Source organism: Sminthopsis crassicaudata, chromosome 3, assembly GCF_048593235.1.
Source record: "Sminthopsis crassicaudata isolate SCR6 chromosome 3, ASM4859323v1, whole genome shotgun sequence".
Lineage (NCBI taxonomy): Eukaryota > Metazoa > Chordata > Mammalia > Dasyuromorphia > Dasyuridae > Sminthopsis > Sminthopsis crassicaudata.
In genome coordinates, this window is record NC_133619.1 from 458,959,313 (window position 1) to 458,977,654 (window position 18,342).

Consider the following 18,342-nt stretch of genomic DNA (forward strand, 5'->3'; position numbering starts at 1 on the left):
AACAGACTGTCCCCAGATGTATCCCCTGGGAGGGATACAAGCTGCTCCTCAATGCAAAAGAACCTCATAGAGGAAATCAAAAAGGCTCTCACAAGAGAGCTGGAAGAGAAATGGGAAAAGGAAAGGGAAGCTTGGCAAGAGAGCCTGGAGAAGTCATCCCATGCACTCAAAGACAGAATGGATAAAGAAATCAAATCATTGAGAAACAAGATTAGTGAGCTGGAAAAGGTAAACAACTCCAAGGAAAACAGGATTAGTGAGCTGGAAAAGGTAAACAACTCCAAGGAAAACAGGATTAGAGAGCTGGAAAAAGAAATCAGCTCTCTAAAAAATAAAATGGATAAAATGGAAAAAAATTCCATAGAAGATAAAAACTCAATTGGACAATTACAAAGAGATATAAAAAAAGTGAGTGAAGAAAATACATCATTGAAAATTAGACTGGAACAAGTAGAAATGAATGACTCAAGGAGAAACCAAGAGGGAGTCAAGCAAAACCAGAGAAATGAAACAATTGAAAAGACTGTCAAGTACCTTACCAGAAAGACAACAGACCTGGAAAACAGATCCAGGAGAGACAATTTGAGAATAATCGGACTCCCTGAAAAATGGGAGGAAAAAAAGAGCTTGGACACCATTTTCGAGGAAATTATCAAAGAGAACTGCCCAGACGTTTTGGAAACAGAGGGTAAAATAGACATTGAGAAAATTCATCGATCACCTACTGAAAGGGACCCTAAAATCAAAACGCCAAGAAATATAGTGGCCAAGTTCAAGAACCATCAGACAAAGGAAAAGATATTGGAAGCTGCTAGAAAAAAACAATTCAGATATGGAGGATCCACAATAAGGATAACACAGGATCTAGCAGCATCCACATTAAAAGAACGCAGGGCCTGGAACATGATATTCCGAAAGGCTAAGGAACTTGGTATGCAGCCAAGAATAACTTACCCAGCAAGAATGAGCATCGTTTTCCAGGGAAGAAGATGGACATTTAACGAAATAAATGAATTCCATCTATTTTTGATGAAAAAACCAGACCTACATAAGAGGTTTGATCTTCAAATACAGAACTCAAGAGACTTCTAAAAAAGGTAAAAAGAAATCTTGAGAACTATACTTCTGTCAAAAAAATATGTAAAGAACATATGTACAATTTGTCTTAGAAACTAGAGGTGGAAAGGAGATTATATCATAAAAAAGTGTAAAGTGGTGGTACTACATCTCATGAAGAGGCAAAGGTAACCTATTATATCTGAGAGAAAGAAAGGAGAGAGATGAACATAGCGTGTATCAATAGACATATTCGATTTATGGTGAAACTTCTTCCACTTCATTGAAAAGTGAAAGGGAAGGAGTAAGCTAAGGGGAAAGGAATACAGTAATTTCGAGGAAAAGGGGTAAAATAAGGGGAGGATCTTTAAGGTGGGGGAGGGATCCTAAAAAGGGAGGGCTGTGAAAAGCAAGTGGTGTTTACCAGTTTAATACTGGATAGGAGGGTAAAAGGGAAGGAAAGGGGAAAAGCATAAGCAGGGGTTAATAGGATGGCAAGCAATATAGAATTAGTCCTTCTAACCATAAATGTGAATGGGGCAAACTGCCTCATAAAGAGGAAGCAGTTAGCAGACTGGATTAAAAGTCAGAATCCTACTATATGTTGTTTACAGGAAACACACCTGAAACAGGATGAGACATTCAAACTAAAAGTAAAAGGGTGGAGCAGAATCTATTATGCTTCAGGCAAAACCAAAAAAGCAGGAGTAGCCATCCTCATCTCAGATCAAGCAAAAACAAAAATTGATCTAATTAAAAGAGATAAGGAAGGGCATTATATCCTGCTAAAGGGAAGCATCAATAGTGAAGCAGTATCAATATTAAACATGTATGCACCAAGTGGTGCAGCATCTAAATTCTTAAAAGAGAAATTAAGAGAGCTGCAAGAGGAAATAGATAGCAAAACTATAATAGCGGGAGATCTCAACCTTGCACTCTCAGAATTAGATAAATCAAACCACAAAATAAATAAGAAAGAAGTCAAAGAGGTAAATAGAATACTAGAAAAGTTTGATATGATAGATCTTTGGCGAAAGCTAAATGGAGACAGAAAGGAATATACTTTCTTCTCAGCAGTTCATGGAACCTATACAAAAATTGATCATATACTAGGGCATAAAAACCTCAAAATCAAATGCAATAAGGCAGAAATAGTAAATGCATCCTTTTCAGACCATAATGCAATCAAAATAACATTTAATAAAAAGCCAGGGGAAAATAGACCAAAAAATAATTGGAAACTAAATAATCTTATACTAAAGAATGATTGGGTAAAACAGCAAATCATAGACATAATAAATAACTTCACCCAAGAAAATGACAATAATGAGACATCATACCAAAATGTGTGGGATACAGCCAAAGCAGTAATTAGGGGAAGTTTTATATCTCTACAGGCCTACTTGCATAAAATAGAGAAAGAGAGGATCAATGAATTGGGCTTACAACTAAAATTGCTAGAAAAGGAACAAATTAAAAACCCCCAGACAAACACAAAACTTGAAATTCAAAAAATAAAAGGTGAGATTAATAAAATTGAAAGTAAAAAAACTATTGAATTAATTAATAAAACTAAGAGTTGGTTTTATGAAAAAACCAACAAAATAGACAAACCCTTAGTAAACCTGATTAAAAAAAGGAAAGAGAAAAAGCAAATTGATAGTCTTGAAAATGAAAAGGGTGAACTCACCACTAATGAAGAGGAAATTAGAACAATAGTTAGGAGCTACTTTGCTCAACTTTATGCCGATAAATTCGATAACTTAAATGAAATGGAAGAATACCTTCAAAAATATAGCTTGCCCAGATTAACAGAGGAAGAAGTAAGTAGTCTAAATAGTACCATCTCAGAAAAAGAAATAGACCAAGCTATTAACCAACTTCCTAAGAAAAAGTCCCCAGGACCAGATGGATTTACAGGTGAATTCTACCAAACATTTAAAGAACAACTAACTCCAATGCTATGTAAACTATTTGAAAAAATAGGGATTGAAGGAGTCCTACCAAATTCCTTCTATGACACAGACATGGTACTGATACCTAAACCAGGTAGATCTAAAACTGAGAAAGAAAACTATAGACCAATTTCCTTAATGAATATTGATGCTAAAATCTTAAATAAGATATTAGCAAATAGACTTCAGAAAATCATCCCCAGGATAATACACTGTGACCAAGTGGGATTTATACCAGGAATGCAGGGCTGGTTTAATATTAGGAAAACTATTAGTATAATTGACCATATTAATAATCAAATTAATAAAAACCATATGATCATCTCAATAGATGCAGAAAAGGCATTTGATAAAATCCAACATCCATTCCTACTAAAAACGCTTGAGAGTATAGGAATAAATGGACTATTCCTTAAAATAATAAGGAGCATATATTTAAAACCTTCAGTAAACATCATATGTAATGGTGATAAACTAGAACCTTTCCCTGTAAGATCAGGAGTGAAACAAGGTTGCCCACTATCACCATTACTATTCAATATAGTACTAGAAACTCTAGCCTTGGCAATAAGAGCCGAGAAAGAGATCCAAGGAATTAGAGTAGGAAATGAAGAAATCAAATTGTCACTTTTCGCAGATGACATGATGGTATACTTAGAGAACCCCAAAGACTCTGCTAAAAAGCTATTAGAAATAATTCAGAATTTTAGCAAAGTCGCAGGATACAAAATAAATCCACATAAATCCTCAGGATTTTTATACATTACCAACACAATCCAACAGCAAGAGATAAAAAGAGAAATTCCATTCAAAATAACAGTCGATAGTATCAAATATTTGGGAATATATCTACCAAAGGAGAGTCAGGAATTATATGAGCAAAATTACAAAACACTTGCCACAAAAATAAAGTCAGATTTAAATAATTGGAAAGACATTCAATGTTCTTGGATAGGCCGAGCGAATATAATAAAGATGACAATACTCCCCAAACTAATCTATTTATTTAGTGCTATACCAATCAGACTCCCAAGAAACTATTTTAATGACCTAGAAAAAATAACAACAAAATTCATATGGAAGAATAAAAGGTCGAGAATTGCAAGGGAACTAATGAAAAAAAAGTCAGAGGAAGGTGGTCTAAGTGTACCTGATTTAAAGCTCTATTATAAAGCAACAGTCACCAAAACCATTTGGTATTGGCTAAGAAATAGACTAGTTGATCAGTGGCATAGGTTAGGTTCACAGGACAAGATAGTGAATAAAAATAGCAATCTAGTGTTTGACAAACCCAAAGATCCCAAATTTTGGGATAAGAATTCATTATTTGACAAAAACTGCTGGGAAAACTGGAAATTAGTATGGCAGAAATTAGGCATGGACCCACATTTAACACCACATACTAAGATTAGATCAAAATGGGTCCAAGATTTAGGCATAAAGAACGAAATCATAAATAAATTGGAGGAACATGGGATGGTTTACCTCTCAGACTTGTGGAGGAGGAAGGAGTTTGTGTCCAAGGGAGAACTAGAGACCATTATTGATCACAAAATAGAACATTTTGATTACACCAAATTAAAAAGTTTCTGCACAAACAAAACTAATGCAAACAAGATTAGAAGGGAAGTAACAAATTGGGAAAAAATTTTTACAGTTAAAGGTTCTGATAAAGGCCTCATCTCCAAAATATACAGAGAATTGACTTTAATTTATAAGAAATCAAGCCATTCTCCAATTGATAAATGGTCAAAGGATATGAACAGACAATTTTCAGATGATGAAATTAAAACTATTTCCACTCACATGAAAGAGTGTTCCAAATCACTATTGATCAGAGAAATGCAAATTAAGACAACTCTGAGGTATCATTACACACCTGTCAGATTGGCTAAGATGACAGGAACAAATAACGATGAATGTTGGAGGGGCTGTGGGAAAACTGGGACACTGATGCATTGTTGGTGGAGTTGTGAAAGAATCCAACCATTCTGGAGAGCAATCTGGAATTATGCCCAAAAAGTTATCAAAATGTGCATACCCTTTGACCCAGCCATACTACTACTGGGCTTATACCCCAAGGAACTACTAAAGAAGGGAAAGGGACCTGTATGTGCCAAAATGTTTGTGGCAGCCCTTTTCATAGTGGCTAGAAGCTGGAAGATGAATGGATGTCCATCAATTGGAGAATGGTTGGGTAAACTATGGTATATGAATGTTATGGAATATTATTGTTCTATAAGAAATGACCAACAGGAGAAATACAGAGAGGCTTGGAGAGACTTACATCAACTGATGCTGAGTGAAACGAGCAGAACCAGAAGATCATTATACACTTCAACAATGATACTGTACGAGGATGTATGCTGATGGAAGTGGATTTCTTCAACATAGAGAAGAGCTAATCCAATTCCAATGATTAATGATGGACAGAACCAGCTACATCCAGAAAAGGAACACTGGGAAATGAATGTAAACTGTTATTTTTACCTTCTGAATCCAATTCTTCCTGTGCAACAAAAAATTCGGTTCTACACACATATATTGTATCTAAATTATACTGTAATATATTTAACATATATAAGACTGCTTGCCATCTGGGGGAGGGGGTTGGGGGAGGAAGGGAAAAAATCTGAATAGAAGTAAGTGCAAGGGATAATGTTGTAAAAAATTACCCATGCATATGTACTGTCAAAAATGTTATAATTATAAAATAAAATAAAAAATTAAAAAAAAAAAAAACAACACATAAAAAAAAAAAATTATAAAAAATCTTGACTCCTCATTCCAAAGTTTATAGAGATGAGAAAGTAAGCAAATTGATTGCTGTAATTAATATCCCTTAGAGCACCTGCTTTGAGCAATATCAAAATTTAGGATTTTTTCTAATATTTTATTATTGCAGACTCTAACACATATATAATATATTACACATTATATATATATACATATATATATATACACACATATGACTCAGCTGCTTTTTATTTTTTTGTTTCCTATAGAGTCATTTCTAAATTCTTTAATGAGGATAGTTGATCTAATTGTGGTGAGATAGATAGTGAAGTCTGTAATATGAAAGCCTGTATTGACTCTTCAGATATTTTTATTATGGATTCTCATACCAATTGTATCAGTTATTTGGATGAAAAAATATATCTCTGAGTTCAAATTTGCCCCCTGATAATTTTTATCTGTTAGCCTCTAGGCAAGTCACTTAACTTCTTCCTTCCTGTTTTCTCATTTGCAAAATGGAAATAATAATAATAATAATAATAATAATAATACATACATACATACATACATACATACTTTCCAGAGTTAATGGGGGCTAGAATGAGATAATATTTGTAAAGCACTTTGCATGCCTTAAAGTCCTATATAAAGTATTATTCTTGTTATTAATGTTATTATGTAGTGGCTTCACTATCATTGATGGAGAAGATAATTATAAAAGTCTGAATAGCTCTTTTCAAATTTTGTCCTTCCATTTTCATTCTTTAATGCTTTCAGGATACTCTAATTTAATTGGACTTCATGCTATATCTTTTCTAGTTTTTCTTCTCTGTTACTTCTAGCTTTTTGGGAATGTGGGGGTATGTTATATATTATCTCTCCCCCATTATTCTATTTGAGATTTTACAGTTAATTTGATAAGTTTCTCATTTTCTTCTTTCAAAAAAAAGATAGGAAAATATGTATAGTACAATTAGGTAGATTTAAAACTGATTCAATAACTATAGTCATTCACTAGTGTGAATATATATATATATATGTGAATACATATAATTATTACATGATATAATTATTAACTATATTATAATCATTATATATATTTTCAGTGATTTGAATGAAGAAATAGATGGTATGCTTATCAAATTTTGTATATAATCTGAAGCTTTGTATTGAGTATCTTAGCTCACAAAACTCAAATCAAAAAAGATCTCAACAGATTATAATGATGCAATTAATTGAATGAGAAACAACTTAATAGGGATGTTTGTCAACTTCTGTACTGGGTTAATAAAAAGTTAGTTTTATAAATATATAATAGGGGCAAATGGCTAGCAAGAAGTTTCTGAAGTAAAAATTTGGGAGTTGGATAGATCAAAAGCTCAAAATGAATTAACAGTGTGACAGGGTGATCAAAAAAAAAAAAAAAAAAAAAAAAAGCAAATGCTAGCTTTGACTACATTATAAGAGATTTTAAGAGATATGTTTTAGAACAAGGGAGTCACATTTTCTCCCGTTTCCCCTACCAAGTCAATAGTATTTTTTAAAAATCATAACTCAATCCTCAAATCTTTATATATGACTTCTCATTTTCTTTTGCTTTAGCTTCTTTAATTATATATATCTATGTGCAAATGAACTAAAGCGTTCATAATTTTCTGCAGTTCTGAAGACTTTAACACAGTCCTTCCAATCTTTGATATTTTTGAAATTTTTTTATACTTTTATTTCTTAAGTTTTCCAATAATCAAAGATCTTTTTCTGCTTCTTTGTTATGTCAATTGTTCCCACACATAAAGCATTATTTAAAAATTTTCAGAAATGGATCTTCATATTTATATCATATTCCATTTTATGACTCCCCTTCCTTGACTTTTTAGGTGTTAAAATGTAAAGGTACAATATAAGAAGAGTCTTATTTTCTTTCATTATTTAAATGTTTCCCTTCCACAAAAATATTTTCCTTCTTATCATCATTAAGCTTCTCTATCTGAAAAGACATTATATTATATTATAATGACATTATATTTTAAAAAATATATTTTAAGCCTACTATAGCATTTCAGATTTAAAGATCATTCACACTGAACTGATACTTTTCACTCAGGATTATTATACAATAAAGCACAATATAATGCCCTTCAATAATTGAAACATAATTTTAATCAATGAGTTAGGATGCTTACCAAATGGAAAATTAGATAATTTAAGCCATAAATGCCTCTTTTTGTTTTAATTCTTTGTTCCTGCTTCAGCTCTTGACTTTGGAGAGGAAGAGACACTATGGCTATCAGAAAGGATTTTTGCACTCCAAGGTCAATTTTTTCCCAAAATCATATAGCAAGGCAGAGTCATAAGAGACTATTACATAGAGTTGGCCTATTATTGAATGAATTAACAATGTTAGAATAAATCTTTTAAAACTCTTCCAGGATATTGATATTAGGTACAATATTTTTGTAAAATTGACAAAAAGCTTCAGCTCCATTATGATCTTCACATGATTGGATTACTTTTTTTTTTTTTTTTAAAGCATGCATCACTTGGCAAAAAGTCATACTGTCATTTCTTCCTTTTGCATTTGGGTTTGAGGCTGCTCAGCTATTTCATTTGATAAGTGGAACCTCTTTTTATCAACAAATTCAGAGTAAAACACAAACATTTTAATGTACAAAGAACAAAAAAGAATTTTGTATTTGACACTGTAACCTTAAGCTGGATTTTTTCAGAAACATATTTCAAGCTTATTTTTATATACATATATGTTGTAGAATTAGTCATTATAATCACATATTAAAAGTGATCATAAATGATTACATGCTGGTGATACATTTCTACATGTTAAGCCTCCAAATGAGTTGTAAATTTTAAAAGTTTTAAAAGTCCGCCTTAAGGTACAACTTTACTTAAACTAGATATTTACCAGTTCAAGAGAAGGCCATATTTATGACTGATCTTATCTGTGAATCTTAATAGGCCAGGTTACTATAGCATTTCAGATTTAAAGATCATTCACACTGAACTGATACTTTTCACTCAGGATTATTATACAATAAAGCACAATATAATGCCCTTCAATAATTGAAACATAATTTTAATCAATGAGTTAGGATGCTTACCAAATGGAAAATTAGATAATTTAAGCCATAAATGCCTCTTTTTGTTTTAATTCTTTGTTCCTGCTTCAGCTCTTGACTTTGGAGAGGAAGAGACACTATGGCTATCAGAAAGGATTTTTGCACTCCAAGGTCAATTTTTTCCCAAAATCATATAGCAAGGCAGAGTCATAAGAGACTATTACATAGAGTTGGCCTATTATTGAATGAATTAACAATGTTAGAATAAATCTTTTAAAACTCTTCCAGGATATTGATATTAGGTACAATATTTTTGTTTTAAAAAACAACAATAAAAAGTTCGACTTGGAGAACAGTCAAAAGCCAAAACAAATCAAATCTCTTGAACCTGATTTTGGCTTGAACAATGACCAAAACACGGAAATGTAATCATATTAATTTACACACAATACTGCCTAATTATATAATTCTTTTAATAGGATTTTTGAACAAACTTTTTAAGCAACCATTCATGTTCAAAGTTCTCAGGTTTGTGAAACCAAAATTAAATAGGATAAGGTTTTGGTACACAATAAAAGAAAAGAAAATTTCATCATCAGACATAGCCTTTTAAGGAAGCAGACAACTATTTTTAACTAATAGTTTTTTTGAAGATATACTAACAAGTGTGCCCTTTATTCTTTCTTAATGATAATGAACATAATTTTTTCCCTAAGCATATATTTATTGGGATTTTCTAAGTATTTCATTAGTGTGTTCTCTCCTAAGCCGATGCCTTTGATTTTGTTGGCATTTATGTAAGAAAATACTGGAGCATAAATTTTCCTGCATCCAAATAATGCCTTCAATTAATTCTAATCTAATCCTGTGCTTTCTTTTCATTTCAACTTTTCCACTATGAAAATGCACATATTTCTGGACAGAATAAAAATCTTCTTGCTCTTCTCAATATCTGTTATTGTTCAGTTGTTTTAGTTGTATCTAACTGTTCATGGAAAAGATACTACAATGGTTTGCCATTTCCTTATCCAACTTATTTTACAGATGAAGATAAAGTAAATAGGTTTAAGTGATTTGCTTAAGGTTATTCAGCTAGAGTCTGAAGCAAAATTTGAACTCATGAAAAGAATCTTTTTGATTCCAAATCCAGTGTTTTAGCCACTGAGCCACCTAACTGCCCCTCTCAATTTCCACCTATTAAGATTTTGGCTCCATTTTGTGCTAACCCACTTATCTTATAGTCCATATCTTGCTTTGTTTTCTATATATTCAGTTTGACATGTTACTAACAAAATTGCCATTTGTGTCCTCTCACTCACTTTGCATTTGAATTATTTCATTGATACATTTTTCTTTTATTTTTGTATTTCTGTCACTATTCCCTAATGGACTTCTATTTACTTCACCTATAGAAATCATTTCTTGCAACAAATATGGTAAAAAATGATACATTGTCTGTCTTTGATGATGTCTGACATATCTAATCTGTCACTTTTTTTGCCTAGATGTGTGATAGATGCTCCATCAGGCTTCTGATGTCATGAATGGTCATTGTTTTCCTTTGGGCTATTCTATAAATTATTTTTCTGATTCTGCTCATTTTACTTTGCATCAGTTAGTATATCTTCCACATGTATTTTTTTTCCTATACTGGTTTTATTCAGTTTTTAAAATTTGTTTTCTTCAATTTTACTCAGTTATTTGTGTCCTTTACTTTTCCTTCTCGCTAAACTTGAGAATACAGTAATGTCCCTAATCTAATCATAGAATTTACAAGTTAGGGAAACCTTAGAGTTGCCTTAGTTTCTTTATTTTACAAATGAATAAGATGGCCCTTAAAGAGATCAAATGATTTGTCTAAAGTTATTTTGTTAATTTATGTTAGAATCAAGAATATATGTATCTGTATCAAGATAAAGGAAAGTTGTATGTTTTGAAGTGAAATTAGTTATGACAAAGATTCCATGGCATACCTTTTTCATCTTTACATAATGTTTAAGCTTCCCTCTACCAAGTATCTGCATTTGAGAAATTTTGTTCATTTGTCTTCTGTTTGAAGAATTGTAATTATATTTCTATTCTTGTTTATTGTAAACATACAGTATTTCAGCTAAGTAAAATAAACTTTTGTGAATTAACCAGAGGAACTATTATTTCTTTGGGAAAATGTACTTCAGTTTCCAAAGAATAACTTTAAAGTATTATTAGACTTTTGGAATACAACCCATTGGAAGTTGAAGATACCCCAGTTCTAACACCTGCTCCTTAAGGAATTATTTTATATTACCTAGGTAGTACAGTAGATAAAGAACTGGTCTTTGAGTCTGAAAAACCTGAATTCAAATTAGTTTCAGATCCCTACTAGTTATATGACTGTGGACACTTAAGTCTTTGCCTCAGTTTTTTTAAATTTAAATTTATTTTAGTAATAATTAATTGTAATATTAAAATTAAAATAGTAATAATAACCTATATTGCAGGTGTGAAAATGGAATGCAATAATATTTGTTCATCATTTTGCAAACCTTAAAACATAATATAAATTATTATTATCATGTTATTTTTAGTATTTGTATCTCCAGTACCTGACACAGTATAGGTGTTTAATAAATGCTTATTAATTCCAAGTTTTCTTTTGTATTCCTTTGTAGAAGCTAATGTTTCTGTATAAAATATGGCTATACTACATTAAGTAATTAGTGCTTTTTAAAAAAATTTTTTCATGTTTTCTTTTGCTAACACAACTATATTATGTGTAACTCAGATAATGTCCATGAAAAATACAAAGTCACTTATGTGCTTATTTAAGTGATAACATTTGGTTCTGCTTGCTAGGTAATTTATCTATCCACATGAGCACTTAGCAGGTTGGTGGTGAGGAAAGAACAGTAGAGTGAGACATTGATGTTTTGCTCCTTTTGGTTTACTACAGGACTGATTTGATTGATTGGGAGCTTTGCTTGACTTTGCAGTCTTTGTGAAAGCCCATTAGCATTTTGTTTTTACCAGAGCTTAAATTGCTGAATCAGATTAGTAGCATGCTTTCTACAGTGTCATGCACATAGTGGGGAGTCAGCATTTTGTTGATGATTTTCACCTGTATTATGGGATTTTGGAGAATTTCTTCTGAGCCTCATATTTTAAGTGCCAGCCACTACTTTTGTCTCATATTAGAAAGTACACACACATACACATACACACACACATCTCTTCCTCTATTGGACTGTGGGAAACACTTTTTACAGGATTGACCATTACTAAAAATGCTTTCACATTTGAGTTATGTAGCACCACAGTGCTACTACTTTCTTCTCCTTTCTCCCCTGACCCTCCATTCTCTTCCTCCACTCCTATGCTTTAGAATTAGGCTTGCTAATTGTCTCTACCATAGATGGAGATGTCACCACATCTTTACATATATCCCTATTTTAGATATATAACATTAGATATATAATATGCATATGATTACATAGATCCTATATTAGATAAATGACATTTTTTGTGTGTGTCATGGAATTCTTTAGTAGTTTTAAAATGCATCAGATAAAATACATAGGATTACAAAGGAAACCAGTTAAATTGAATAGCATCCTTTCTCTCCCTCTCCCTCCTTCCCTCTCTCTTCTTCTCTCCCTCCCTTCTCTTTTCCTTTTACTCTCTCCCTCCCTCAATTTTTCTGTTTTTTTTAAACTAAGTTAATATGCTACAGACTAAAAGTTCTCTGCCTTAAATGCAGAATGGGAAAATGATTTTAGAGGTCATTATGTCCCCTTCATTCATGTTTTTTTTTCATAATTTTCCTTGAAATTCTAGATTACTTGTTCTTTCAAATGAATCTTGTGATAATCTTGTCTAGTCCTAAATAATATATCCTTAATAGTTTGATTACCATCATGCTAAATCTAAATTTGTTTATGTGCTACCATCTATATTTTGTTAATATAGCTCAATCAGAAGCAATGTATCTCTCTCCCAATGTTTGGTTTGTTATTGTATTTTGTAGACATCTTGTGCATGTTTGGATATATTAAATTCCAGAGGTTGTTTCTTCCTGTTTTGTTGTTGCTGCTGCTATTGTCAATATTGTATAGAAATGCTAATGATTTTTCTGGTTTTATTTTGAATTCTAAGATCTTGACTACCAAATTGATCATATCAATAAGTTTATTTGCTGACTCAGTGTTTTTTAAGTACATTATCAAATCACATCCAAATAATTGGGATACTTTTATCTCCTTTGAGTCAATATTTATAACTTTGTTTTTGTTCGCTTTCTTGTTACTATAGACAATATTTTTAAAACCACATTAAATAATAATGGGGTGACTTTCCTTTCCATCTAAAACAATTATTAGGTTAATTATTAATTATAATTATAAAGTCAGATTATTATTTATTATATTATATCAAATTAAATAAAATTATAAAAATAAAGCTATTATATTAATTACTAATTTATTTTCAGTTATATTGTACTCAAATAATAACTCCCTTCTGTTTAGAGTAGGGATTCTTAACCTGGGATGCATGAATTTGTTGTTGTTGTTGTTGTTTTTAAATAAATTGATTCTACTTCATTACAACTATTTTCCTTTGCAAAATTTTATATTTTATTTTCTGTTTAAAAATGTTCATCTGAAAAGGATTCTGTGTGCTTCATCAGAATATCATGGAGGACCATGTTTTACAAAATGTTAATTGCTGGTTTACAGTGATGTATCTCTGTATCATTTTAATATAGTCTGTCAATCCAAGGTAATTTTTAGATAAAGTAAGTGATTGCTGCTGATTTGAGGCTTTAAACTACTGTATACTTCACTTCATTCTGTATTCCTGGGATTGGTTATATAATATAAGAATATAGAGTATTCCTGCTATGATTGGTCAAGTCTTGATATGTTTGTGTGCTACGTAATGTTCTATTCCTATTGGATCAAAGCATGAAACTGATATGGATCCAAATATTTGGCTAACTTGTGATAATTATTTTCTGAAAAGCTTATCTCTGAATTTATTGATTTGTCACAGCTAGAGTTATGGATGGCACCTAGTAATATTTGGATTATTGGAAACTCTGAGAACATCAGTGCTGCTGGATTTGGGGAGAGCTGGTACCTAGGGGTGACTATGTGGGTAAAGGTGGCAAAGATGTTTTTTGCTTAGTGAATAACCTGTAGGATCCATTAGTAAGTATAGTTCCTTGGCTCAATTCAAGATTTGGTGACATGTTGGCCAATCAATGTAATTTGATGAAGTAGGTGTTCATATATGGAATACTAGTTTCCTATCTTTCTTATCCTATCACATCATCATCATGTCCTGGAGAATCTCCTGTTTTAGCTATAAAAAAAGTAAAAACAACAACAACAAAAAAAGAAAAGAAACAAACAAAAACTAGCGTTGCATCTTACTATCTATGTGAACTTAAGCAAATCGGCTAACCTTTCTGGGCTTTAATTTCCTTATTTATAAAATGAAAGAACTGGACTGGAAAGTCTCTCAGTTTCTTATTCTAGACACTATGATCCCAGTTCAGGGCTTAAAATCCTATGTGACCTTGAAGGCCATTTCCCATTCTAAATCTGTGAAATAATATTTAATTATGAAGGAAAGAAATTAATACTGCTGTTAATCAGAGAGTAGATATTGTAGATGTGTATCTTTGCTTCTCTAGCTTTATATTTCTCTTATGTTGAACAATGATACTTTTTTTAAAGCAGATGCTCATTTCCCCTCTTATTTTAATTCATTATCTAACAATGTCACTGACTATGGTGGGAGAAATTGAGAAGTAGAGATCTAAGTTTAAAGTTATGTCATAAGGAAATATTACTTGGTTGATGTAGGTCCTCAATTTTTAGTAGGAATAGAGTAGGAGTAAAGTGCCGAATTCTAGGCACCTCATGGATTGAAGGAAGTCCTGTATCATATTACCTCATAGCAATTCTAAGTTAAATCCAAGGTTAATAGTACAGTGATCAGCCAGGCAATCAAAAGATAAAGTATGGAGCGTATTCAGTGAAAATGAGTTCCTTAGGGTCTTTTTTACACTTTGGTTAACATAATTTTCTGGAAGAATAAGGAAAGGACACCTAATATTTCTACTCCATTTGCAAACTGGGAATAATTTGCTTCTTAATTGACACATTTAGTTACTTTTTCTCAATCCTCAGTTTTGTTTTGTTTTGCTTTGTTTTTGTTTTTGTTTTTTACTTTTCTACAACATTTAATGCTTTTTAACATATTTCTTTGTTCAGGTTACTTTCTCTTTGAGTTTTGGGTACAACAGTTCTTTCCTTTAATATTTCTCCTATTGGTTGATTAGAAGCTTATTGAAAGAAAGGTATGCATATTTTCCTTTCTTTATAACTCCAGAATTTAGCACAATGCCTGGCATATAACATTTAGCACAGTGCTTGATAAAATGTTTTTTGATTGATTAAATGCTCTTTCTTATTATTCTTTGCTCATTCTTCATGATATGCCCAGAAATTGTAGCTGTCCCTAAGCTTCAAAAAACAACACAGATCAACAAAAATTAGGCCAGTACATTTATCTGGAAAAATAAATTTGTTTTATTAATTTTATTTATTTTTTAAATTTATTTTTATTTATTTAATTTTTATTAATTTTACAATTATTATTATTTTAAAAATCTTTTTTAAAAATTAATTTTATAATTATAAAATTTTTTGACAGTACATATACATAGGTAATTTTTTTACAACATTATCCTTGTACTCCCTTCTGTTCCGAATTTTTCTCCTCCTTTCCCTCACCCCCTCCCCTAGATGGCAGGCATTCCTATACATATTAACTATCTTATAGTATATCCTAGGCACAATATATATGTGCAGAACCGAATTTTGTTTTTGTTGTTGTTGTTGCAAAGGAAGAATTGTATTCAGAAGGTAAAAATAATCTGGGAAGAAAAACAAAAAAATACTCACAGTTTACACTCATTTCCCAGTATTCCTTTTCTGGGTATCGCTGATTCTGTCCATCATTGATCATTTGGAATTGGATTACTTCTTCTCTATGCTGAAGATATCCACTTCCATCAGAATACATCCTCATACAGTATCATTGTTGAAGTGTATAATGATCTCCTAGTTCTGCTCATTTCACTCAGCATCATTTGATGTAAGTCTCTCCAAGCCTCTCTGTATTCATTCTGTTGGTCATTTCTTACAGAACAATAATATTCCATAACATTCATATACCATAATTTACCCAACCAGTCTCCAATTGATGACATCCATTCATTTTCCAGTTTCTAGCCACTACAAAAAGGGCTGCCACAAACATTTTGGCACATACAGGTCCCTTTCTCTTCTTTAGTATTTCTTTGGGATATAACCCCAGTAGTAGCACTGCTGGGTCAAAGGGTATGCACAGTTTGATAACATTTTGGGCATAATTCTAGATTGCTCTCCAGAATGGTTGGATTCATTCACAACTCCACCAACAATGCATCAGTGTCCCAGTTTTTCCACATCCCCTCCAACATTCATCATTATTTGTTCCTGTCCTCTTAGCCAATCTGACAGTGTAGTGGTATCTCAGAGTTGTCTTAATTTGCATTTCTCTGATCATTAGTGATTTGGAACACTTTCGTATGAGTGTAAATAGTTTTAATTTAATCATCTGAGAATTGTCTGTTCATATCCTTTGACCATTTATCAACTGGAGAATGGCTTCATTTCTTATAAATTAGAGTCAATTCTCTGTATATTTTGGAGATGAGGCCTTTATCAGAACCTTTAACTGTAAAAATGTTTTCACAATTTGTTTCTTCCCTTCCAATCTTGTTTGCATTAGTTTTGTTTGTGCAAAAGCTTTTTAATTTGATGTAATCAAACTTTTCCGTTTTGTGATCAATAATAATCTCTAGTTCTCCTTTGGACACAAATTCCTTCCTCCTCCACAAGTCTGAGAGGTAAACTATCCTATGTTCCTCTAATTTATTTATGATCTCGTTCTTTATGCCTAAATCTTGGACCCATTTTGATCTTATCTTAGTATGTGGTATTAAACGTGGGTTCATGCCTAGTTTCTGCCATACTAATTTCCAGTTTTCCCAGCAGTTTTTGTCAAATAATGAATTCTTATCCCAAAAGTTGGGATCTTTGGGTTTGTCAAACACTAGAGTGCTATTTTTATTCACTATCTTTACTGACAGTTTTAAATATATGCTTCTTATTATTTTAAGGAATAGTCCATTTATTCCTATACTCTCAAGTGTTTTTAATAGGAATGGATGTTAGATTTTATCAAATGCTTTTTCTGCATCTATTGAGATGATTGTATGGTTTTTGTTAATTTGGTTATTGATATAGTCGATTATGCTAATAGTTTTCCTAATATTGAACAAGCCCTGCATTCCTAGTCTAAATCCTACTTGATCATAGTGTATTATCCTGGGGATGATTTTCTGTAGTCTTTTTGCTAATATTTTATTTAAGATTTTTGCATCAATATTCATCAGGGAGATTGGTTTATAATTTTCTTTCTCAGTTTTCAGCCTACCTAGTTTAGGTATCAGTACCATGTCTGTGTCATAAAAGGAATTTGGTAGGACTCCTTCAATCCCTATTTTTTCAAATAGTTTATATGGCATTGGAGTTAGTTGTTCTTTAAATGTTTGGTAGAATTCACATGTAAATCCATCTGGTCCTGGGGATTTTTTCTTAGGGAGTTGGTTAATAGCTTGTTCTATGTCTTTTTCTGAAATGGGACTATTTAGACTATTTACTTCTTCCTTTGTTTATCTGGGCAAGCTATATTTTTGAAGGTATTCTTCCATTTCATTTAAGTTATCGAATTTATTGGCATAAAGTTGAGCAAAGTAGCTCCTAACTATTGTCCTAATTTCCTTTTCATTAGTGGTGAGTTCTCCCTTTTCATTGTCAAGACAATGTCGCTTTTCCTCTTTCCTTTTTTTAATCAGATTTACTAAGGGTTTGTCCATTTTGTTGTTTTTTTCATAGAACCAACTCTTAGTTTTATTAATTAATTCAATAGCTTTTTTACTTTCAATTTTATTAATCTCACCTTTTATTTTTAGAATTTCAAATTTTGTGTTTGTCTGGGGGTTTTAAATTTGTTCCTTTTCTAGCAATTTTAGTTAAAAGCCCAATTTGTTGACCCTCTCTTTCTCTATTTTATGCAAGTAGCCCTCTAGAAATATAAAACGGATCCAACTGCTTTGGCTGTATCCCACACATTTTGGTATGATGTCTCATTATTGTCATTTTCTTGAGTGAAGTTATTAATTGTCTGTGCTTTGCTGTTTTACCCAATCATTCTTTAGTATAAGATTATTTAGTTTCCAATTATTTCCTGGTCTATTTTCCCCTGGCTTTTTATTAAATGTAATTTTAATTGCATTGTGGTCTGAAAAGGATGCATTTACTTTTTCTTTCTTACTGCATTTGATTTTGAGATTTTTATGTCCTAGTATATGATCAATTTTTGTATAGGTTCCATGAATTGCTGAGAAGAAAGTGTACTCCTTTCTG

The 18,342-nt window shown here is 31.7% G+C and overlaps 1 protein-coding gene across 3 annotated transcripts in view; it reads left to right on the plus strand.

The window, feature by feature from the left end:
• ACVR1C (activin A receptor type 1C) overlaps positions 1–18,342 on the plus strand; it is a 116,594-nt gene that overhangs the window by 20,252 nt on the left and 78,000 nt on the right. The gene's annotated exons all lie outside the window — the stretch shown is intronic.